Here is a 24,333-nt window from a genome sequence, read left to right on the forward strand (position 1 = left end):
TACAGCAACTCTTTCCACAAACCACAAATGATATGAATGTTTTATATTTAAGTTTCCACTTTTAAAGTCTTTTAGCGAAGTAGAGATCCCGGATACCACTTTGTTGCCCAGGCGATCTTGTGACCACGATGGCAAATCCATACATCTTGGCCTGTTAAAGTGCTGGGATTATGGGCATGAGCCACAGCGCCACAACCTCAAGTGTTTTTAGATTCACTGTAAGAGCGGTCATTTCCATTTCTGGTTTCAAGTCTTTCATTTTACACGATGAAACTAAAGGTGCACTGGCTCCCAGTCCATCGCCTTTTGGTATCTTTATAGAGGGAGTAAAATGCGTGGCAAGGATTGTTTTAGCCTCAAAGACAGTCTCAGAGGTCAAAGTTTAGAGTATTGCTCTAAATAATTTTTTAAAATATGATAGATGAGGAAAGCTGAAACTCTTGTTGCTGCAGCCTTTGCTGTAGAACAATGGGACAGAACCTCAAAGGTAGCTCACAAAATAAAGAGAACATTTCTTGCCTGTGTTTTTTTCCTCCAAATTCTTCCTGTTCAAGGTCCAGACAGGGCAGACTCACGTTCCTTTCTATTAACTGAGGAGACAGAGATGAAAGGACTAGAGCATGTCATCACTGTCTTAAATGTGCTGAAACCCTAACAAGCTAGCTAATGCCAGAGTGACATGTTAAATTTAAAAGACAAACTCCCAAAATGATCATGCTAGAATCCCAAAGGCGGTCAGGAAAACGCTGGTTCCATGGAGGAAGGTAGTCAAAGAAATAAGCAGATGACCTAGACCCTCATCAATGTGTGATGTACTTAAGGGAGAAAGTAACCTCTTTACTCATCTGTATAGGTTCATGGAGTCATAAAACACATGTCCCCACACCAAGCTGGTCAATACAAGACCTCGAACTGCATCCGCATCGGCCTCTCCGAGGCAGTCGAGAATCTGAAATGGAGTGAGCCTATATTTTTTTTCTTTTTTCTTTCTTTCTTTTTTTTGTTTTTTGAGATGAGATCACTCTGTTGCCAGGCAGGTGCAGTGGTGTGATCTTGGCTCCTGCAACCTTCACCTCCTGGGTTCAGAAGTGATTCTCCTGCCTCAGCCTTCCAGAGCAGCTGGGATTATAGTTGCCCGTCCCAGCTAGGTTTGTTTTGTATTTTTTAGTAGAGGCAGGGGGTTTCACCATGTTAGCCAGGCTGGTCTTGAGCTCCTGAGCTCAAGTGATCCACCTGGCCTCTCAAAGTGGGATTACAGGCATGAGCCACCATGCCGAGCTGTGAGCCTATCTTAATCAAAGTCCTGAGAATAACCTTGAAGAGACTCCCTGAAAATGAGGAACAACAGGAGAAACAGCGGACCTGGAATCTGCAGACCTGGAGTTTGAATTCTGGCTCTGTCACTTTCTGGTGGAAGTGACTTGAGTAATGAGCATGAGCCTTTCTGGGTAGCATTTACAGCACAAGGCGTTTAAGGAAGCAATGAAAGAGCATGTGTATGGTGCCTGCTTGTCGCTGGACACAGTGCCCACGGTGCTCAGCGTCATGTCACACCAGCAGTGACCAGTGAACATGAACCTAGGGATGCCCAGAGCTGGGCAGCCAGGAGCTCGGAAGCATGGGATTCTCAGAGGAAGCTTGAGCTCACTGCTCTAAAGTCCTATTCAAGTTAGTAGATACAATGCACACAAAGCAAGTGGCTCTATTACAGGGGAACTAAGAGCTCGATGAAGTACTTGCAGAAGCCTGTAAGTGGTTCTGCTTATTAATATATGAACCTCAATAACAAATACCTAAATACTGAGTTTCAGCTTCCTCATCTGCAAAATAGAAATGATAATAATAACCACATCACAAGAGTTGTTGGAAAAATGAAAATGAGGTATCATAGGAGGTAACACGTATAGAGCATTTACCATATGCCAAGCACTGTTCTAAGAACTTTGGACATGTTATCTCACTTGTATAAGTACTTAGGTGCCTACAACCTAAACAGGACCTAGTAAATGTAAGTACTGAAAAAATGCTATGGGGCAGAGGAAGAAATGCTGAGCTTCTGTGAGAAAAGAAGACAACTTGAGCTTGTTACACAGGTGAGAAGAATAAGCTGCAGCTGAGAAGAAAAGTATAAGAGTTGCTACGTGTGACAATCTCAAGACTTTTCAACCATTACAAATTTAAACAGCCGCCCTAAATCACCACAAGGACAGACCCCAGTTGTTCTTTTCATCTGTAATGTTTACGCCTCTCTGAATCTGAGAAGCAGCTGCCAGGGTTCCAATACATACCAAAGCATGATGACAATACCCTCAACTGTGCACACTTCTGTGCATCTACCGCTGTGTAAAGGAAGCTGATGTCAGTAGACTGGGGGGGCACAACAAGGCATGTTTGTGACCAGCTCAATTGCCATCTGGGGTGGCCACACCTACCTCACTAATATTCTATGGTGGGATAAATAATTCCAATAGGGATACAGCCTGATTTTTTGCTCTGATTCTCTTAGGGAAAACTACGTTCTGGCATGTGAGTATTGATCGCCACAGACAAGCCAATATGTGAGTGTGCTCTACTCGAGATAGTATAGCCTTCGACCCTGCAAGTCATCCAGTTTCTAATATTATTGTTAGAACCAATGAAGTGACTAAGAGAATTTTAAAAAATAAGCCATCAGTCTGGACCTGTGTATGGGAATGAAGGAGAAGCACTTTAAAGTCAGGGAAAAAATATAAACTTACTTAACATTTAGGATTATCAACCATTGCTGCTTTTCCATAAACCATTTCATTCATCATTTCATCTGTAAGAGATAAGATTACTGCCTCCATTCAGAGGGGGAACTTTGATAGTTAGCTGCCTGGTCCTTCTTGCTTGGATGCCCTGCAAATAAATGTCCTCCTTTCCCCAATGCAAAACCTCGATATGGGTGTTTGGCTTTACTGCGCTTGGGCCAGCAGAACCCAGACTTAAGTCCACTAATAAGCTCTTGGTTTGTCTTTGAGATGGATTTCAGATTCAAAATGGACTGACCCTATCACACTGCTAACTTGGCCAGTCAGTATTTGTCAATAACATAGAGGCTTTATTCAAGAGATGCACTGGGTTGTGAACTATTGGAACCCAGGGGTGATTTCAGGATTTTGTGGGGCCTGAACCTTATCTAGTAAAAACATTTTTTAAAAAGTATGAATACAAAAATTTCCAGGGGCCCTCCCAGGACCTTGGAAGAGCCTGTGCAAGTGAGAAGCCCTGAAGCTTAGGCTCTATTCAATTCATCATCCAGCAACCCTGGCTAGGGCCTCTTTTGTTAGTTTTACAAACTTGCATGGCGAGAATATATTGTTTCAACCTGACTACTACAAAATGGTGTCATACTGGTCATAAAATTACTGGCACCTTCCCTTGGCAACTTGCCTTTGGAAAGAAATGCAATGGACCTATAGGTCACATGTGCCAAATATGACTCTGCAGTGTAGCTTTGTTTACCAGAAAGATTTGACCCAAACAAAGGAGCCCAGCCCCTAACACACTTGGTGTGTTGAGACCCTTGTGCCAATCTCTGAAAGTAACTGTGACTTAGTTTGAAGGGTTCAGCTCTATTCTGTTTATATGAAATGAGTATTAATTTCCAGTATCAGCTGGCTCTGATTTTTTCATCACCATGAAGCAAATGCCCTTTTCTGTTAAGATGAACACAGAAACTTGAGATAAGCAAGTTAGTGTCTCCTCAAGTCTTTCTTACCCACCACCCATTCCTGCTTTGTTCTCTCCTGGTCACCCTGCTGTACAGATCCCCACATGGCTCTCGTATGTTTCCCATCAGCAGCCGCTTCCTCCTTGAGGAATGAAAGTCCCTTGGGGACAAAGTCCTCATCTTGGTGTGTCTTTGAGATGGATTTTTTTACCCCCGGCACTTAGTAGAGTATCTGGCACAAATGGACATGGCACTCAGTGAATGTTTTTGAGTGAATTCATTAATTTTTATCAACTGTGATTCCAGTATTTTCCTGGCATTTCCTACATAATTGTAGTGAAGCTGGCTAGATGATGATGATGATGATGATGATGACGATGATGATGATGATGATTTGAGACAGAGTCTCACTCTGTTGCCCCGGCTGCAGTGCAATAGTGCCATCTCGGCTCACTGCAACCTCCATCTCCTGGTTTCAAGTGATTCTCCTGCCTCAGCCTCCTGAGTAACTAGAATTACAGGTACCTGCCACCATGCACAGCTAATTTTTGTATTTTTAGTAGAGACAGGGTTTCACCATGTTGGTCAGGCTGGTCTTGAAACCCTGACCTCAGGTGATCCACCCACCTCAGCCTTCCAAAGTGCTGGAATTACAGGCATGAGCCACCGCTCCTGGCCACCAGATTCTTATGAGGGACTCCCAGTGTTATAAAGTGCTTAGTAAAGGTGGTGAGTTTAAGATGTTTGTATTGATGCTCCCTAAACCTGTTGGTGGAGGGACCTAATGAGCCTGTTCTCTGGTGTGAGGGCAAAAGAAAAACAGACCCTCAGTGTCCTTTTCCTAAGTTAGGCATCAACAAATTAATGAGGACAGAGAGGATATCTGCAGAAACTGCTGCTCTAGTTTAGACACATCCTGAATGCCTCCCTCTACCTCAAAATGAACTGTGTGAAACTAGATTTCTGAACAACAAGAGAGGTGGAAAGTCTTTTCTAAAGTCAGATGTCGAGGAGAATCTTCACCTTGAGTCTAAAGTCCCCTTCAGGCCATTGAATATACCCACTCTGATTTGCTGGGTATGTTCTACAGAGAAATCATAGAATTTTTGCACTTATAGTGGAAGAGTAGTCAGGAAAGTTTATGGAATTCAGATACAGTGATGTATTTTCTTTACAAATTTTTTTTTTGCACGCTAGCTTAACATAAACATGATCTTGGCCAGGCATGGTGGCTCACACCTGTAACCCCAGCACTTTGGGAGGCTGAGGTGGGCGGATCACCTGAGGTCACAGGAGTTCGAGACCAGCCTGGTGGGGAGGTTGGAGTGCAGTGGCACAATCTCGGCTCACTGCAAATTCCACCTCCCAGGTTCAAGTCATTCTTGTGCCTCAGCCTCCCGATAGCTGGGATCACAGGCACCTGCCACCAAGACCTGCTAATTTTTGTATTTTTAGTAGAGATGGGGTTTCACCATGTTGGCCAGGCTGGTCTCAAACTCCTGACCTCAAGTGATCCTCCCACCTCGGCCTCCCAAGATACTGGGATTACAGGTGTGAGCTGCCACACCCGCCCTACACTTTGGATCTAACGTTGATTCCTGCTCATATGCAGAGTTTCTAACTGCTTAAATGTCTGCAACATTTAGCTGCAAGGAAGGAAGCTTACATAAAGTCCTCCGGGGAGCAAAAAGCTGCACCACCACATCCAGCTAATTTTTTTGTATTTTTAGTAGGGATGGGGATTCACTATGTTGGCCAGGCTGGTGTTGAATTCCTGACCTCAGGTGATCTGCCCGCCTCGGCTCCCAAAGTTCTGGGATTACAGGCCTGAGCCACCCCGCCCAGCAACAAGGCTAATTTGAGAGTCACTTCTTTGATGCCTTTTCTTGCCCATGCATAGGTCAGAACTAGGAGAAGCAGAGCAGGTCATATATAAGCTATGTACGTCTCTTGGCCTCTTTGTACCTTAATTTCCCCATTTGAGAAAAATGAATGGATCTTAAGACATACTTTTCAAAGTTCATAATAGGCTTATACCCAGCTAACCAATAATTGTATGAGTTTTTATGCATAAATAGTTGTTTACATGTATTCATCTTCTATTTCACTTACAACTTGTGTAAAAACTGCATTCCGTGCCAGGCCTGAAATGTTCCAAAGCTCAGTTCTGTGAGTAAATTGCAATCAAGATTTCTACAAAAAAAGACACAAGCCAAAGAAAAAAAAATTATTTCAGAACATTTATCATTTGCCATGATTCTAATTTATATAGGATGGAACATAACCTCAATCCTTCCTGTATGCACTAAGGAAATCTCACTGTGGAAGATTCTGGCTTATGATTTATACTTTAGCATTGCACATGTGGTACATTAGCTACAAAACAGTGAACACTCAGTAAACACCTATGTGAAGTGTGAAGTGATCTTTATTTCTCTAGAACAGGATTTCACAACTTCAGTGCCATCGACATTTTGGACTCTATAACTTTGCCATGGGGGTTTGTTTTATACCTTGGAGGATGTTGAGCAGCATCTCTGGCCTTTGCCCACCAGATGCCAGGAGCACACCCACAGTTTGGTCAACGAAAATCACACCAGCTGAGAACCACTGCTCTCTGATGATTCACTATGATCTGTGTCATAATTCTCACACTAATCCTTGCTAGAGACAAAAAGGATTTGCTCTATAATTTTAGTAGCTTTCTACTGGTAAAACTTTAATCATATTTCAAAATGAATAGCAAAGAGGTTTATAATTTTTATAAAAATTCCAAATTTAATAGTCATATGTGTAACTTACGTAAACTGCAAAAATGGTAGTGGTTCAAATGTACGTCTTTCAATAGACTGTATTTTATTGCAGGATAAATCTCTAGAAAAAGCAAAAGGAAAATATCGCCTTGGTTAGTTATTAAATGTCGATTAGTATGAATAATAGCAATAGTGTAGAATAACATTGAATACACATTTTTCACCTCAACTCTAAACGTCTGGACTTGGATTTGAACTTTCCAGAGCCCCTAACCCTGCCCTTACCTCTCCTAGAGTCTCACCTTCATGGTTTTCATAAATATACAACTTAATAGATTTTGGAATTAATTTTTCCTGAGAGCAGTAGACTTGATTAGATGCCCTTTTGTAGTCTCATCAAATCCTAGATTACGAGCTCAAAGTTTTTATCTCTATATATAATTTCTAATATTAGAAAAAATCGTCGGGCTGGGTGCGGTGGCTCATGCCTGTAATCCCAGCACTTTGGGAGGCCGAGGTGGGAGGATCCTGAGGTCAGGAGATCAAGACCAACCTGGTTAACACGGTGAAACCCCGTCTCTACTAAAAGATACAAAAAATTAGCCGAGTGTGATGGCAGGCGCCTATAGTTCCAGCTGCTGAGGAGGCTGAGGCAGGAGAATGGCGTGAACCCAGGAGGCGGAGCTTGCAGTGAGCCGAGAGTGCACAGCTGCACTCCAGCCTGGGTGACAGAGCCAGACTCTGTCTCAAAAAAAAAAAAAAAAAAAAATCCTTTCACATCATTTGAAAGAAAGTTACCCCTTTACCTAATATATAACTTTGAACTAATTCAAATCATATTCATAGAATCAATTTCTATCATATTAATAGAAATTCATTTTTGGTTTTATATTGTTTTAATATTTCATGAAGGCAATTTCTTCAGTTACACAGTGATGGGACTGGTCCCTCCCTCTTTACCTGGATGGTGTAACGCTGTCTGGCTGATGTCTCCATCTCTAGTCTCTCCCTTCCTAAACTATCCTGCACACAGTCATCAGATAAACTGTCCACAAGTGGTTTGCAAAGACCAGCATTTCCTGGGAAATTATTGAAGATGCAAATTCTTGGTCCCACTCTAGACCAACTGAATCAGTAACCACGAGGGCGGAGTCCGGAACTGAGTTCTAACGCGCCCTCTCAGGGATTGTGATGCATATTTATCTACAGCACTGCTGCCGTAACACGGTTCCCCATGATGGCTCCTCAGCTGGGCATTCAAAGCCCTAGAAGATCTGGCTCCAATTTCCTACTCTCCCTCCTTGTACTCTACAGGTACTCATGGCATTCCTCGAACACTTTCCTGTGCTTTGCCTTTCTCCCATTTTCCTTTTGCAAGTTTAGAATATATTCCCCAAGATGTCTGTCCGATGTTACACGATGGCCCTTCAAAGTCCTATTCAAATGGCATTGTTCTAGTAACATCTTCCTGGGTCCAAATTGAAGGCATTTTCTCCTCTTCTGTGCTCCAGAAATAATTTATCCCTCCTATGCTGCAGAAACAATGTATCCCTCCTAGTGCCCATATCCATTTCTTCCTTTTAATGTAGTTATTTTTTATCCCATTTCTTCTGAGCATAAACTCCTTGCAAGCATGGACTAGGTCTTCTCATCCGCATTGCCCACCATGTTTAAAACTGACACGTGGAAATAAAGCAAACTCAAATATTTGTAAAATAAATGAATAGCTGGGGGAGTGAGTAGAAGGAAAATGACTATTTTAAAGGAAATGTAGTTTTATTACTTCATGGCCTCTGTAGCACTTTGGCATCCACTTGAGGGTCTTTACACCCACTTTCCTTAAGCCTTCTACATTTGAAAGAATCTGTTTGCAAAAGAGCATCGCTGATGAGCTTAATAAGGATTAATGACATACACACCTCTATGGACAAAGGATAAGAATCAGCTTGCTTTTTTTTTTTTTTTTTTTTTTTTGAGACGGAGTCTCACTGTGTCTCCCAGGCTGGAGTGCAGTGGCCTGATCTCGGCTCACTGCAAGCTCCGTCTCCTGGGTCACGCCATTCTCCTGCCTCAGCCTCCCAAGTAGCTGGGACTACAGGTGCCCGCCACCACGCCCTGCTAGTTTTTTGTATTTTTAGTAGAGACGGGGTTTCACCATGTTAGCCAGGATAGTCTCGATCTCCTGACCTCGTGATCCACCTGCCTCGGCCTCCCAAAGTGCTGGGATTACAGGCTTGAGCCACCGCGCCCAGCCAAGAATCAAGCTTTCATAGCAATGAACATAGTATCTTCTTGTCTCTAAACAGACAGAAATACTATGCGGGTATCCCTTTCTTGGTAACAGGGCTGAGGAGATAGTTATTTTGTAATTAGTGAAAAGTCAGGGGCATTTCTGGTATGCTTCTGAGTGTAAACATTTCTAGCTCTACCACTTAACCATCATTTTAAACATCTGTTTTCATATAACAATTCCTGAACTGAAATCCTTAATACCAGTCTATTCTCTAGGTAGCTCAATATTTTTGATAATATTATTTACATAATTCAGCTGATTTTTAATATTTAAATGTTAATTTAATTCCGATTAAATTACCAAAAAACTCTGGATTAATGATGTTCAAATGAATGTAGGTGGTCTATATTTTCTTCTCCTTTAGGCAACAATCTGAAGTTAACTTTAATTCCTTTCGTCCTACTAAACCAACTTTTTCAAATCTCTTTTTTGTGAAGGTCAGACAGTAAATATTTTAGACTTTTTGGGCCACATGTGATCTCTGTCACATATTTCTCTTTGTTTCTTTTCTTTTTCTTTCACAGTCCTTTAAAAATGCAGAAACCATTCTTAACTTAATGGACTATTTAAAAATAGACCATAAATTAGATTTGATTTATTGGTTGTAGACTGAATAGAAGAAGACGGTGTGTGAACCCTTATAAAACAAGGTTCAATATGGGTGTCAGTCACTGCTCAGATCTTATTACTATGTGAAATTTTTTTCTGTCTGTATTGTGTTTTGATAATTTAAAAACTGAAAATGCATAGGATGTAGCTAATGCTAGAGATGGGCTAAGACCCTACACAAACTTACAGAATTGCAGAATTTTGTTGCTGGAAGAAATATTAGAGATTATCTAATTTGAACCCCTTATTCATTTTACAGATAATACGACTAAAAACTCATAAATGTGATTAACTAACTTACAAATACTGGAGGGATAGCAGGCCTTCAAATGAATCCTTATGTAATTCAGTCAAATAATTTTCATTGAGAATTCTGGAAAATGAAAAAGTTATTTCTAGATTAAAATGCAAAGTACAACTATTTGCCGCACAGGACTATGTCCTGCATGTGGGGGAAAGCTGGGTCATGGTCATTTCAAGACGGTGGTATCTGCTCTGCTTTCATTCAAACCTTTTCTTACATTTTCCTTTTTGTGTCCATCTCTCACCACCACACACACACACACACACACACACACACACACACAAGCACACCTCTACCTACTCTTTTCACCAAACTGTATATTTCATGCCTCCTCTCTAGATCACAAAATCCCTTTCAGAATCCACCTCTGGGTGGCACCAAGATCAGCAGAACCTCCATTTCCTCCTCTTTCCCTAAACCTTAGTATGAAAGCCCCACACGGAACCATGTCGGGGCTGCAAGTGAAGCCATTCAACCCTTTTCCCCCATTAAAAAAAAAATACGAGAACTACAATGTGCATAAAGTGCACAGGACATCAATGTTCTTTAATTTAATTTAATTTCTGAGACAGGGTCTCACTCTGTTCCCAGACTGGTCTCAAACTCCTAGCTCAAGTGATCCTCCTGTCTCTGCCTCCCAAAGTGTTGCGATTGCAGACATGAGCCACCTCACCTGGCCAAATATTCAGTTTAATAATTATAAAGCAGATACCCATGTAAACATTATTATGAAAGATCATTGCTAGCATCCCAGAAGCCCCAGTGTGCCCCTTTCCAATCATATCCCTCTCTCTAACCCTAATAGGTAACCACTATCCTGACCTTCGTAATAATTTTCTTGTTTTTAAAATGTAGTTCTGGCCTGGCGTGGTGGCTCACGCCTGTAATCCCAGCACTCTGGAAAGCCAAGACAGGTGAATCACCTGAGGTCATGAGTTTGAGACCAGCCTGGCCAACATGGTGAAACCCTGTCTCTACTAAAAATATAAAAATTAGCTGGGCATGATGGCGGGCACCTGTAATTCCAGCTACCCGGGAAGCTGAGGCAGGAGAATCGCCTGAACCTGGGAGGAGGAGGTTGCAGTAAGCCAAGATCATGCCATCGCACTCCATCCTGGGCAACAAGAACAAAATTCCATCTGAAAAAATAAAGCAATTCTCCTGCCTCAGCTTCCCAAGTAGATGGGATTACAGGCACCCACCACCACACCTGGCTAAGTTTTGTATTTTTAGTAGAGACGGGGTTTCGCCCTATTGGCCAGGCTGGTCTCAAACTCCTGACTTCAGGTGATCCGCCCACCTTGGCCTCCCAAGGTGCTGGGATTACAGGCGTGAGTCACTGTGCCTAGCACGTGTTTTATTTTTAATTTAGAACTCATGCATGACTTGTCTATATACGTTGAACTAATGATATGACACACAAACTGTTGTGAAAAATGCCAGTTACTTCGAATGTAAGCATTTTTTCCAAAATCATTTATGTGTCTAAACCAATTCTTTCTATAAATCAGTAAGAACATGATAAAACGATTCAACAGGAAAATGAACAAAGGCCAGAAAACTCAGAGAAGAAACACAAATGTTCAATAAACATATAAAGACATTTAATTAAATTCATGAGTAATCAGAAAAATTCAAATTTAGATGGACTCCCTTTTATTCATGCATAACATCAACAAAAAGTTGGAGAATACCCAGTGGTGAAAGGTGTGGGGATATGAATGCTGTCATCTTCTGCTGACAATAGAGTAAGTTGGGACAACATTTTTAAGGGCAATTAAAATTTTATATCTACATAGTCTTCACCCCAACAATTCCATTTCTAGATATCTATTCTACAGGAATACTTGCCCATGTTCACAAAGAAGCATGTACAGGGATTTCATTGCAGCAATGTATGTAACAAGAAAACTAAACTAAACATTCATCAATGGGGGAATTATTAAATAAACTATGATGCATCCAGACTATGAATGATGCAGGGGTTTAAATGAATGGGGTCACCCTCTGAGTACTGGGAAGGAAACAAATCTAAGGCATGTCATGAAGTGAAAGAATCAAGTTGCAAGATGTTACCATTTATGTAAAGAAAAAATTTTAAAAACCACACAGCAAATCTATTTTGCTTTCTGTAAATATGTATGTAGGCAAATGGGAAAAAGTCTGGAAGGATGTACACTAAATGTAGAGTAGCACTACCTCAGGGATGCGGGAGTAGGGCACAAGGGGGGTTATTGTTATACCTGTTACTACATTTTTATACATTAAAAATAGAATCATGGGCTGGGGGTGGTGGCTCATGCCTGCAATATGAGCACTTTAAGAGACCAAGGTGGGAGGATCACTTGAGTCCACGAGTTCAAGACCGGCCTAAGCAACATAGGAAGACCCTGTCTCTACAAAATATACAGAATTAGGTGGGCGTGGTGGCGTGCACCTGTGGTCCCAACTACTTTGGAGGCTGAGGTGGGAGGATCACTTGAGCCTGGGAAGTGAAGGCTGCAGTGAGATGTGATTGTGCCACTGCACTCCAGCCTGGGGGACAAATTAAGACCCTGTCTCTGAAAAAAAGAAAGAAAAAAAAAAGGCAAGAAGGAATATAACTGTGTATTATTTGTATGATAAAAAATAAATTTAAATTGCCTCTTATTTTAAAGAGAGCCTACCAAATTTAATTTTTAAATAACCATAGGATTGCCATCCACAGAGGTTGATTTGGGGTGTGGAGGGGAAATATCTTTTCTCAGCGGTACCAACCTCAAAATTCTGGACCGAGAAGGATCTTACAATGCAGTTAGTTTTTTGTCATATTTGGAGAGAATATACTCACAGTTTCTCGGTCCAAATGTATGCTTTCCATACATTTCCATCAATGTACGAAATATAGTTTCCTTGGAAATTTCTGTGAAGAAACACAGTTTATATCCTTGAATAGGTAGGAAAAGAATGAACAGGATAAGAAATGGCAACCTTGTTGGGGATATTCAGTTACAGAAAATAACACCTGCTTTCTCATTTCCAGAGCTATCAGCTTCCCAGTTTACAAAATTAATCAAGAAATAATGCGGGGCCACTGGCACAAATGAGGCATCTGCTGGAAGCTTAACTTCCTATCCATCCCATCTCTTGGACAGATGATGCCAGTTAATTACTTTGAATGTAAGTATTTTATCCAAAAGCACTTATGTGTCTAAACAGATTCCTACAAATCAACACAAAAATGGTAAATAATTCAACAGAAAAATGGGCAAAAGCTTATCATTATCAACAAATAAGAAGAAGGAAACCCTATGCCAGGTAGCACCAAAGCTTTGGTCCAGTGCCCTCTGTTGAAACATCCTAGGCTTTTTATTTCCACTCCTATTACAACTGACCTGATTTGGCCCCTTCACATTTTACTCATAGATTTTGCTAAACCTTTCTATTTTGTCTCCCTGAATTAAGCTTTTCCTTTTGGACACATTACATATGGATTCTAAAATAATCCTTTGCATGTCTACACTTGAACATAAAGCAAAAAACAAAATAAAAAAAATAATCCTCCTGTTTTAATCATTTCATCTCTTGCTTGGAAACTTTCAATGGCTTTCCATACCTCACTGTGTAACTTTCAAAATCCTATAGCTGATAGTCAAGGTTTTACATAATCATATCTGCATTGCTCCCTCACCTAATTCTTTGCAGCCAGATTGGTCTACTAAATTCCAAGCATACCAGTAGCCATGCCTTTGCCTAGACTGTACTCCCATTTTTTTCTATTTGACAAATTATAGCTACTCTTTAAGACCCAAGTAAAGTTTTAGCTTATCCATGTAGCTTTCCCTGATCTCTACACCTCAAGGATCACAGATTCTGGCAAATTCTAGCACCAATAGTCTGCATTATCTTTTAGTACTTAATTATATATACCTCCCATTTTATGCCTATTCTCTTTCATCCATCCTATCATTTCATGTTTTGGAGACAGTACAGGTGCTACATATAGCACATGTACTATATGTGCTACAACGAGTGCTACGTATAGAAAGCCAGGGACAAAGATGAGTTGTGGACATAACTAAAGGACTGAGTAATCATGTTAACAGCCAACACTCCTATATATGCTAGGCACTGATGAAGTGTTTCATATATTCACTCACCTACATTTCACAACAATCCTATGAAATGGTAGCTAGCATAACCCCCAGTTGCAATGTGAGGAAACTGAGTCACAGGAATAGCCGCTCTGGGTCACCAGCCAATAAACAGACCTGGGTTCAGCCCAGGCAGCCTGGCTCTGAGGTCGCTCTTAACCACTTAGAGGCCTCATCACTGGGATGGAGAGGGACAGGCTGCTGTAAAGAGGGCAGAAACAAAAATGGGAGGAAGCTGGCCGGTTAAGCAATGATGTGATGGGGCTAAATAAAATGGATAAAGAAACAGTAAAAGGCTAGAGTAAAAGTAAAAAGACTGGAGAAGGGGCCTAACATTAAAGGAAGGAATGAGAGAAAGGAAGGTGAACCAAGCACAGGTGAAAGCAGAAAGTCAGTTGTCAGGATGGCTTGGGGAGATAAGCAAGCCCAGAGGAGGCTACTCCAGGAAAAGGCTGCCACGTCAGGCAGGACACAGGGAACAATTGGGGAAAGGTGATGCTTACAAGATGGTGAAAGGTGCCATTGTAGGTGTGGGCTCTGGCACAGGCACTTGGGCCGGAGCCTCTGCTGAGCTGAGATCAATACATGACAGTGTCTCATCTCCATGAGTACAGAGTTCCGTATGTTGGTGGTGCTGTGGAGGCCTTCTGTTCCTCTGGTGCAGTTAAAGTCTTATTTTGAAGTAACTTACAGACTGCCAGTGAATTTTGAGTAGGTTCTAGTTTGACCAAGTGGACCTGTGACTTGATGATTTTACGTCACAGTCTGAACCTGGTCTGGGCGAGGCTATGAAGTGCGTCTCAGGGCTGTAAAACCATTCCAGTCCTGCCAATGGGCTCTGGAATTACTCTTGAAGCCCGGGTCTGGAGGCACGAGGTTGAGACCTACCTCTGTGGTTGATGGTTTAACCTCTGTAGTAGAGTTCTGTGGTTATGGTAAGCTCCAGGGACAGAGGTTGAACCGTGACTTGGAGTCAGGTGTGAATGTGAGCCTGACCTTTGCCTGAAAGGTGGAAGTGTCACCTCAGGTGTTCTGGAGGAGAAGCTGTAGTCATCAGGGCTGTAGAAGTTCCAGCCTCTGTCATTAGTTCTGGTGCTGGTAAAACCCCAGATCCAAAGGTTGAACTGTGGCTTGAGTCAGGTGTGAATGCTGAGTCTGAACCTGGTCTGGATGTGGAAGTGTCACCTTAGGATGCTTTGGAGGAACTAGAGTCTTCTTCAGGGGTGTAGAATGTCCAACCTCTGTAGTGGGTTCTGGAGTGATGGTAAGCCCCAGGTCCAAAGGTTGAACTGTGGCTTGAGTCAGGTGTGAATGCTGAGCCTGACCCTTGTCTGAAGGTGGAAGTGTCACCTCAGGGTGTTCTGGAGGAGGAGCTGTAGTCATCAGGGCTGTTGCAGTAGTTTCAACTCTGTCGTGGATTCTGGAGTAAACCCCAGATCCAAAGGTTGAACTGTGGCTTGAGTCAGGTGTGAATGCTGAGTCTGAACCTGGTCTGGATGTGGAAGTGTCACCTTAGGATGCTTTGGAGGAACTAGAGTCTTCTTCAGGGGTGTAGAATGCTCAACCCTGTAGTGGGTTCTTGAGTGATGAAGTCCCAGAACCAAAGGCTTCTGAATCAGGTGTGAATGCCGAGCCCGGACCTCTTGTCTGAAGGTGGAAGTGACACCTCAGGGTGTTCTGGAGGAGGAGCTGTAGTCATCAGGGCTGTAGAAGGTTCAACCTCTGTCGTGGATTCTGGAGTGCTGGTAAGCCCCAGGTCCAAAGGTTGAACTGTGGCTTGAGTCAGGTGTGAAATTACTGGAGTCTGGTCTGGATGTGGAATTAGGATGCTTTGGAGGAACTAGAGTCTCTTCAGGGGTGAATGTCCAACCCTGTAGTGGGATTCTGAGGATGGTAAGCCCCAGGTCCAAAGGTGGAACTGTGGCTTACCAGGTTTGAATGCTCTGGAGGTTGAGCTACACCGCATTAGGGGAGCCTGGGAGTCTGAGCTGGGGCCTCCTGCTGGGTTAGAGAAGACTCACCTCCTCAGCGGGCCTGTGGATGCTCAGCTGCAGCCCTGCTGGGCTGGGAGGGGTTCTCACTACACAGGTTCCGGAGACGAACTGGCCTGCTGAATTGTTGAAGGTCCAGCCTCTTCCAGTGACTCTGGAGGCAGAGGTGGGGCCCCTGCATGGGATGGTGGGAGTTTCTACATCATTGGCCTGGCCCCAGAGCTGGTGCTGTAGCCTCTGGAGGACTGGAGAAGTTCCCACCTCCACTAGGCTCTGTTGCTATGGTAGCCGCTGTCTGGGAGGCTTAACAGAGACACTGGGCAAATCTGAATGCTTTGAACATGCAGACCTGGAGGTGAAACTGTGACTTCTGCTGATGTTCTGGAGGCTGAGCTGGGGTCTCCTGCAGGGCTGGAGAAGATTTGACCTCCCAGAAGACTCAGAAGGCCGAGCTGGCTGACCTGCTCACTGGGGAAAGCTCTATAGGGAGGACCTGGAGGCTCAGTTGGGGCTCCTGCTGGGTTGTGCAGACACTACCCCTCTGGAAACTGAATCGGGCCTCCTGCTGGGCCGGGAAGATCTCTGTCTCCTGGTAGGCTCTGAAGTGGCACCTGTCTGTGCTCAACTGTACTGGGCAAGTTATAATGAGCTGGATCCTCACCTGGAGGCTGAACTGTCACCTCAATGCATTCGTGAGTGACTCTCCATAGAGGATTGAGGCAGAGCTGGGGCCTCCTGCTGGGTTGGAAGGTTCTCAGGAGCTGTGGGAAGCTGCCCTGGGGCTTTGCTGAGTAAAGAGGACTGGATGTTCAAGGGTCTCTGGATTTTGAGTTTTAGCCTAGATGAATTGAGAAAGTCCAACTCGCCAGGGGCCCTGGAGGCTCATCTGGATCACCTGGAGTTCTGGAGGCAGGCTGCCGATACAGTGTGTCCATACTGAATATTCATCCTGCAAAGTCTGTTTCACGCTGAGGTTTGATAATCGGGTGTGCACCTCGGGACACCAGGAGGTCTGCAATGCTCTCAGCTAGATCTCTTCATGTTCTTGGGCAAACAATAAATGTGGTTGGTTTGAAATCTTACTGTCTACGGAACAAGTATTTCATCTGCCTGATGACCTGCAGCCCGGACGATCTGCAGTTGGAACCTACTTTGAGGCGCAGGAAGCTGAACTAGGGTCTGGTTCTGGACTGTCCAGCAGTGGGACCACCTCCTGGGAGCCTTTCATGGAGTCACGGTCAGCCAAATCCCTGGTGTGCAGCAGAGAACTGCTCGGCCCCAGGGGTGCCCAGCTGAACTGGGTGGTCCAGGGATTGGAACCAAATTTCAGTCGACCCTGGGTGGGGCTGATTCATGCAGGAAGCAGAGGGCCCCAGGTAATCAAAGTCCCCCTGGTCTGCTGGGAGTGGGCGCATGGGGAGATTCCCATGGGAGATGGGAGTGAGCGGGAAGACCGGGCTCAGGCGGCCCCAGGGGTTGAGGTCAGCTGGCTGGGTCCTGGACCCACCAGAGGCTCAGCCTCCTTTATCAGTATGACAGTTGCCAAAGGCAGAGGCCACAGCCCCAGGAACGAAAGGACATGATACAGGCTGGCTATTTCACACTGAGCGTGAGTCATTCTGGCACTCTGAGAGCCTGCGGCCCTTATAAGCGTGGGAGCCCCTACCGTCTTTTACAACACCTTTATTTATGCCACCTTATTATACTCAGGTCCAGATCTACCCATGTCACCAGGGCAAGCTTATGTCATTGGTCTCTTACCTGCATTTTCTTCCCACCTCACCAGCCGAATCACCTCCTCTCCTCCCCTTAGTGAGGAAAGATTTGGGCGGCAGACCCAGGTGGTCCCACCCACTCCAGCGCTGCCTGTAGAGTAGGTGGGTGGGGTGGGCTGCAGAGCCTAAAGGAAGTCATGCACCTCACCACGATATTCTCAAGTGCTAGTCCAGTTCTAAGTAGCCTGAAATTTTCTCCTCCATGAACTGAAAGCATTCTTTCCTTCCAGGGAGAGCAACTGAGCGCAAAATGGGTGTTTCAGTTCAAGTGGCAGGCACTTACGCGACATTACAGTCATTTATTCCAAAAATGTTGCTGTTTTCAATTAAACTTTCGGTATCTTTGTTGCATGTTTGATAATGACTACCACCCTACTAGGTAGGGGCTGCCAGGAATGTGCTTGTGACCTACATTTTCTGTAGGAGGTGTTGGGGTGGGCACCAGTCTGGGAGAGAAGGTTTATCCTCGAAAGTGAAGAGCCCTTTAATTTAGCCTGGGGAGGAGGCTGAACTGTCATCCTGCCTTGGACTCCTGAACACAGCCGCTACTCCTAGAAGTTACAGCCAATCTCTTCGAGATCTACCCTGTGTGCACATGAAGAGAGGCTTAGGCTGTTGAAGTCACTGTTAAATAATTTCCTGAAATTCAACTGTAATTAGAACACAGCTGACTTCCCCCACAGCTATTCTTACCATTTTATTACTGTTCAAGGCACAATTACCAGCATGTAAACTCCAAGAAGGTGCTTCATCTTATTCCAGTGCTTCAGCAGAGGCACAGGTGCATAGTGATGGTTTTAAAATGAAGGGGGCACAGTGGCTCACACCCATAATCCCAGAACTCTGGGAGGCCGAGGTGAGTGATCACTGAGGTCAGAAGTTCGAGACCAGCCTGACCAACATGGTGAAACTCTGTCTCTACTCAAAATACAAAATTAGCCGGTGTGGTGGTGCATAAATTCGTAATCCCAGCTACCGAGGCTGAAGCAGGAGAAACGCTGAACCTGGGAGGCAGAGGTTTAAGTGAGCCTAGATTGCAACATTGCATTCCAGCCTGGGCAACAGGAGAGAAACTCCGCCTCAAAAATAAAATAAAATAAAAATTGAAGAGATTCCAAGATTTGCCTCATTTGGGATGGATCTATTGTTAATCAGATTTGAAATCAGTGCTGACTTCTCTCACATTTCACAGGAAACATAGGACTTCTTTAAAGCTTGAAGTTTCTGAGGGTTTTATTTTAAATCGAATTAAATGATTATTTTACAGGTAAAAAACTTTAAACACTTTGCAACTTTGGGGTGAAAGTTAACAAAGCACTGCAGCCCCAAGTTGAGTCTCTCACTGAAATGATACTTTTGCTCATTTAAAAAAAAAAAAATTCCACATATAGTAAAATAGTGACTGTTTTGGAGATTTAGAAACTTATTCCTATTTAAGAGCTTTCATATGTAGTCATGCTGCTTGCCATGAGGAGGAGCTGGAGAAATGTGTCATTAAGTGATTTCACCACTGTGCTAACATCATGGCATATACTTATATAAACCTGGGTGGTGTAACCCATGCCTAGGCTATGGTATGGCCTACGACTCCTAGGCTACAAACCTGTACTGTATGTTACTGTACTGAATACCAAAGGCAACTGTAACACAATGGCATGTATTTGTGTATGTAAACCTGGAAAAGGTATAGTTAAAATACTGTATAAAAGATAAAAATTGGGCCCGGGTGCAGTGGCTTATGCCTGTAATCCCAGCACTTTGGGATGCCAAGGTGGGTGGATCACCTGAGGTCAGGAGTTTGAGACCCGCCTGGCCAACATGGCAAAAAACAGTCTCTACTAAAAATACAAAAATTAGCTGAGTGTGGTGGTGCGTGCCTATAATCCCAACTCAGGAGGCTGAGGTAGGAGAATCACTTGAACCTGGGAGGTGGAGGCTGCAATCAGCTGAGATCGCACCACTGCACTCACTCCAGCTTGGGCAACAGAGTGACTCCATCTCAAAAAAAAAAAAAAAAGAAGAAGAAGAAGATAAAAATGGTATACCTGTATAGGGATAGCTCCATTATACTCTTACAGAACCACCATCATATATGTGGTCTATTGTTGACTGAAACTTCATTTTGCAGCACATGATTGTAAATGATCGACAGAAAAATCTTCAGCAAAATATTCCACCCAAGGTATGTGGGAGATATTGAGATCCAAGTAATAAGCCATATTTGAAAGGCATTATAGTTTTCGAAAGCTGTAGCACAATCATTCTTGAGGCCACTTACATTCTCCCACATCTCTGGGATCCTGTTTGAAGGGAGTTCTAAAAAGGCCTGTGTTCAAGCAGCCCAGCATCCCTTACTCCTGGGGCCGGGGGAGACTAACCCCTCTCCTATGTCCACAGCTGTAGTAACACAGTCCTCAGTTCTGTCTCCAAACTCCAAATGGGGGGTCAGAGCCAAGGGTCAAGACTTTAGGAAAAGCCCCAGAAATACCCTGCACTCAAAAAGCAGTTTCGGAGTTTCACAATTTCCTGAGAATGAAGCAAATTATCCTCCAAATTCTGCTGCTTGTTTTGAATTATGATTACACTGGCTATGTTATCTGACCCTTGAGTTGTTTTTCTTTTCTTTTCTCGAGTCTTCCTCTGTCGCCCAGGCTGGAGTGCAGTGGCATGATCTCAGTTCACTGCCACCTCCACCTCCCAGGTTCAAGCGATTTTCCTGCCTCAGCTTCCCAAGTAGCTGGGATTACAGGTGCCCACCACCACACCCAGTTAATTTTTGTATTTTTAGTAGAGATGCAGTTTCACCATGTTGGCCAGGCTGGTCTTGAACTCCTGACCTCAGGATCTGCCCGCCTCAGCCTCCCAAAGTGCTGGGATTACAGGCATGAGCCACCACGCCTGGCCTGTTTGTTTATTGAGATGGAGTTTCACTCTTGTTGCCCAGGCTGGAGTGCAAGGGTGTGATCTCGGCTCACTGCAACCTCCGCCCCCAGGTTCCAGCAATTCTCCTGCCTCAGCCTCCTGAGTAGCTGGGATGTATGCACCACCATTTCTCCATGTTGGTCAGGCTGGTCTTGAACTCCCAACCTCACGTGATCCGCCTGCCTCAGCCTCCCAAAGCACTGGCATTACAGGTGTGAGCCACTGCGCCCGGCCCTGTTACTCTTGAGTTTTTATCTCCACATACTTGAATTAAACCGTGTAGTTCTTCTTCCCATCTGACATCTACAATCTCTTCACTGGGTCTATATGCCACAGCTATTTTACCACTTTCTGAAATAAAGTTAGTAAGGATCAATTCAGAATCTTTTTCATTCTAAAACTTCCTGCATATGATGGTAGCACCCCACAATGAGACATTCTTTTGGTTTCTAAAAGCAGAAAACAAGATGTGATGATTAAATGAAATAATGGCCAGATCTTGGTTCACATTCCACACAACAAGCAACCGCAACTCTAGGGAATATGGCTGACTCCCAGGCTGCAGCAGGAAAGGGTTATGAGATAAGTCTGGATTCTTGTTGTACCAGAAATTTAAAGAGTGCGCAAAGTATGGATTGGGGCATGTCAAATGGACACAAGAGCTAGCTCAAAGGGGCATTGCCTGGCCAGATCTTGAACAATATTTTTTGGTAACAGCTTTATTGAGATATAATTCATGTATCATACAATTAATTCTACTAAAGTATACAATTCAATGGTTTTTTAGTATATTTGCAGAGTTGTGCAACTACCACCTCACTCAATTTTAGAATATTTTCACCAATCTAAAACAAAACCCCATTTAGTAGTTACTGCCCACCCTGCTCCTCCCAATCCCTGGCAACCACTAATCTACTTTCTGTCTCTATGGATTTGTCTATTCTGGACATTTCATATACATGGAGTTACATAAAACATGGCATTTAGTATCTGGCTTCTGGGACCCAAACACACCCTTCCCCTTCCTTCCAGTCTGAGATGCAATAAATGTTCCTACTTGCAGGACAAGTTTGAGTTGGGTTTCTGTCACTTGCAGCCAGAAGAGACCTACCAGTTACAGTCAGCATCGGTCAACCATCTGTGAAATGGTGACCTGACAACCTGTCCCCTCCCTGTGAAGGCCACAACATCCCAACACCACTAGTCACCAAGGAAGTCTGGGAGAAATGTCTACCAACTGTAGCAAAAAAGCGGCAAGGGAGAAAACATTTTGTTACTGACAACCCACTCTTCCCTCTGAAACAGGGCGGCAGGATCTGACAGAGAGAAAGTACAAGGGGCTTCTAAGCGGCAGTGCTGCCCCGTGCCCTCCGGACTTCTCTTCCCAGCAGGGCAGCAGCACATGGCACCCTGGGATAGGAGGCCTGCAGGGGCCGGGGGGAGGCTGAACATCCTGGGGGCACCACTTTACGAGGAACCGTTTATGGCCAAAACTCTACAGGGGCTTCGGGGACCTGAATGAACTCATGTCTGTAGAGTGAGAGTCCTGGGCAGGAGAGGTTTCCACAGCTCAAGACCACATGCTGGAAATGTGGTCTCTGCAGCTTAAAATCTGAGAGAAGATGGTGTCTGCAGCATTCAAAGGGGGACCAGAGGGACCCTCCACCCCCGGCCCCCCAGCTGTGACAAACATGAGCCCTGGGTAGATTCCTATCCATCCAAAGAACTGGAGAGCCCAAGCTGGGGCCCATGAGTCAAGTCTGTATGTGCAGCTCAGGGCAAGAGGACAGATGGATGCCACAGGCCGTCTGTCTAAATATTTGCAAGTTATAAACTGAACTAACAGGGAGCTAAATAAAGTATGTTCTAGCCTCATCTCCTGACAAATATTCCTTTAAAAGGATAAATTTTTTTTTTTTTTTTTTTTTTTTTTTGAGACGGAGTCTCGCTCTGTCACCCAGGCTGGGCTGCAGTGGCCGGATCTCAGCTCACTGCAAGCTCCGCCTCCCGGGTTCACGCCATTCTCCGGCCTCAGCCTCCCGAGTAGCTGGGACTACAGGCGCCCGCCACCTCGCCCGGCTAGTTTTTTGTATTTCTTAATAGAGACGGGGTTTCACCGTGTTAGCCAGGATGGTCTCGATCTCCTGACCTCGTGATCCGCCCGTCTCGGCCTCCCAAAGTGCTGGGATTACAGGCTTGAGCCACCGCGCCCGGCCCAGGATAAAATTTTTAAATGTGTATGAAGCTATGATTTGTAGATGACAGAAAGTTAGCAAAATGTCAAAGATCATAAAATTTCTTTGCTTTTTTTTTTTTTTTTTTTTTTGAGACGGAATCTCGCTCTGTTGCCCCGGCTGGAGTGCAGTGATGTGATGGCAGTTCACTGCAGCCTCTGCCTCCCAGGTTCAAGCAATTCTTAATATTGAAATGAGTAATGAAATAAAGATAGGTATAATTTATAAATTACTGAAACTATTCCATGAAATTTATTTTTCTTATCTTCCTTTCAGCAAAATCAATTATGTTATTATTGTCAAGATTTAAAAATACATGTAAGGATTAAAACAACCATGTTCAAAGTACAAATATCTTAATATTTTAATCAAAAATATGTTTATGTAAAAAATTTAATTTTGTCAGAAATATTTTCTCAAACAATATTCTTTTCAAATATTGAAAAGTATCTATTGCTGGGTGCAGTGGCTCACGCCTGTAATCCCAGCACTTTGGGAGGCCAAAGCAGGCAGATCACGAGGTCAGGAGTTCGAGACCCGCCTGGCCAATGTGGTGAAACCCCATCTCTACTAAAAATACAAAAACAAAATTAGTCAGGCATGGTGGTGTGCCTGTAGTCTCAGCTACTTGGGAGGCTGAGGCAGAAGAATCGCTTGAACCCAGGAGGTGGAGGTTGCAGTGAGCCCAGATTGTGCCACTGCACTCCAGCCTGTGTGACAGAGCGAGACTCCATCTCAAAAAAAAAAAAAAAAAAAAGAAAAAAGAAAAAAAGAAAAAGAAAAGTATTTATTACACAAAGATGCAACATACAAATTAGAGTTAATCAAATTTGGGCCGGGCACGGTGGCTCATACCTGTAATCCCAGCACTTTGGGAGGCCGAGGCAGGTGAATCACGAGGTCAGGAGATCAAGACATCCTGGCTAACACGGTGAAGCCCCGTCTCTACTAAAAAATACAAAAAATTAGCCGGGCGTGGTGGTGGGCACCCCTAGTCCCAGTAACTCAGGAGGCTGAGGCAGGAGAATGGCATGAACCTAGGAGGCAGAGCTTGCAGTGAGCTGAGATCGTGCCACTACATTCCAGCCTGGGCGAAAGAGCGAGACTCTGTCTCAAAAAAAAAAAAAAAAAAAAAAGAATTAATCAAATTTGTACATCAAAATGATTGAAATAAATCCATTTTATTTCGATTTTTGAAAACTTAATTAAATTTTATGAAATTAAAATTCATAATTCTAGCATTCAATGACCACCTCATTGCCAATGCAAAGAATAAGCATCATGGTTTGTCTGAGGGCTAGACATAGATACCAATTTAAGAGTAATGTGTAATGTGATTTATTTAATCCTTTTCTCGTTTGCCCAGAGAAGACTCACTGGTGGCACCTGCAGCTGAGACGTTTTCCCCAAGATAATTTTGCCACAAAATATCTCGCTTTATTATTATTTTCACATCACTCTAGTATACCCACTTTGGAAACAAAAGAGATTATTCTGTTTATAGCACTGTGTTTTTAGTAGCAGGATTTCCATTTACAAAATACAGTAATTGTCCAAGGCTGAAAATATCAAATCCTAGAAAATGTAGCATTCCTACGCGTGATACTAACATCATTCTCAAACAG

At 43.7% G+C, this 24,333-nt stretch overlaps 1 pseudogene across 1 annotated transcript in view; it reads right to left on the reverse strand.

The window, feature by feature from the left end:
• LOC101001047 overlaps positions 1-24,333 on the reverse strand; it is a 62,159-nt pseudogene that overhangs the window by 21,327 nt on the left and 16,499 nt on the right. The window contains exons 2-8 of the transcript XR_004179253.1: positions 16,929-17,045; positions 15,716-16,745; positions 14,290-15,590; positions 12,484-12,555; positions 9,651-9,722; positions 6,497-6,568; positions 5,807-5,887 (exon numbers count right to left, since the gene is read on the reverse strand). The product of XR_004179253.1 is annotated as a leucine-rich repeat-containing protein 37A3-like (transcript). The remainder of the gene's footprint in view (positions 1-5,806; positions 5,888-6,496; positions 6,569-9,650; positions 9,723-12,483; positions 12,556-14,289; positions 15,591-15,715; positions 16,746-16,928; positions 17,046-24,333) is intronic.

Source organism: Papio anubis, chromosome 17 (assembly GCF_008728515.1).
Source record: "Papio anubis isolate 15944 chromosome 17, Panubis1.0, whole genome shotgun sequence".
NCBI lineage: Eukaryota > Metazoa > Chordata > Mammalia > Primates > Cercopithecidae > Papio > Papio anubis.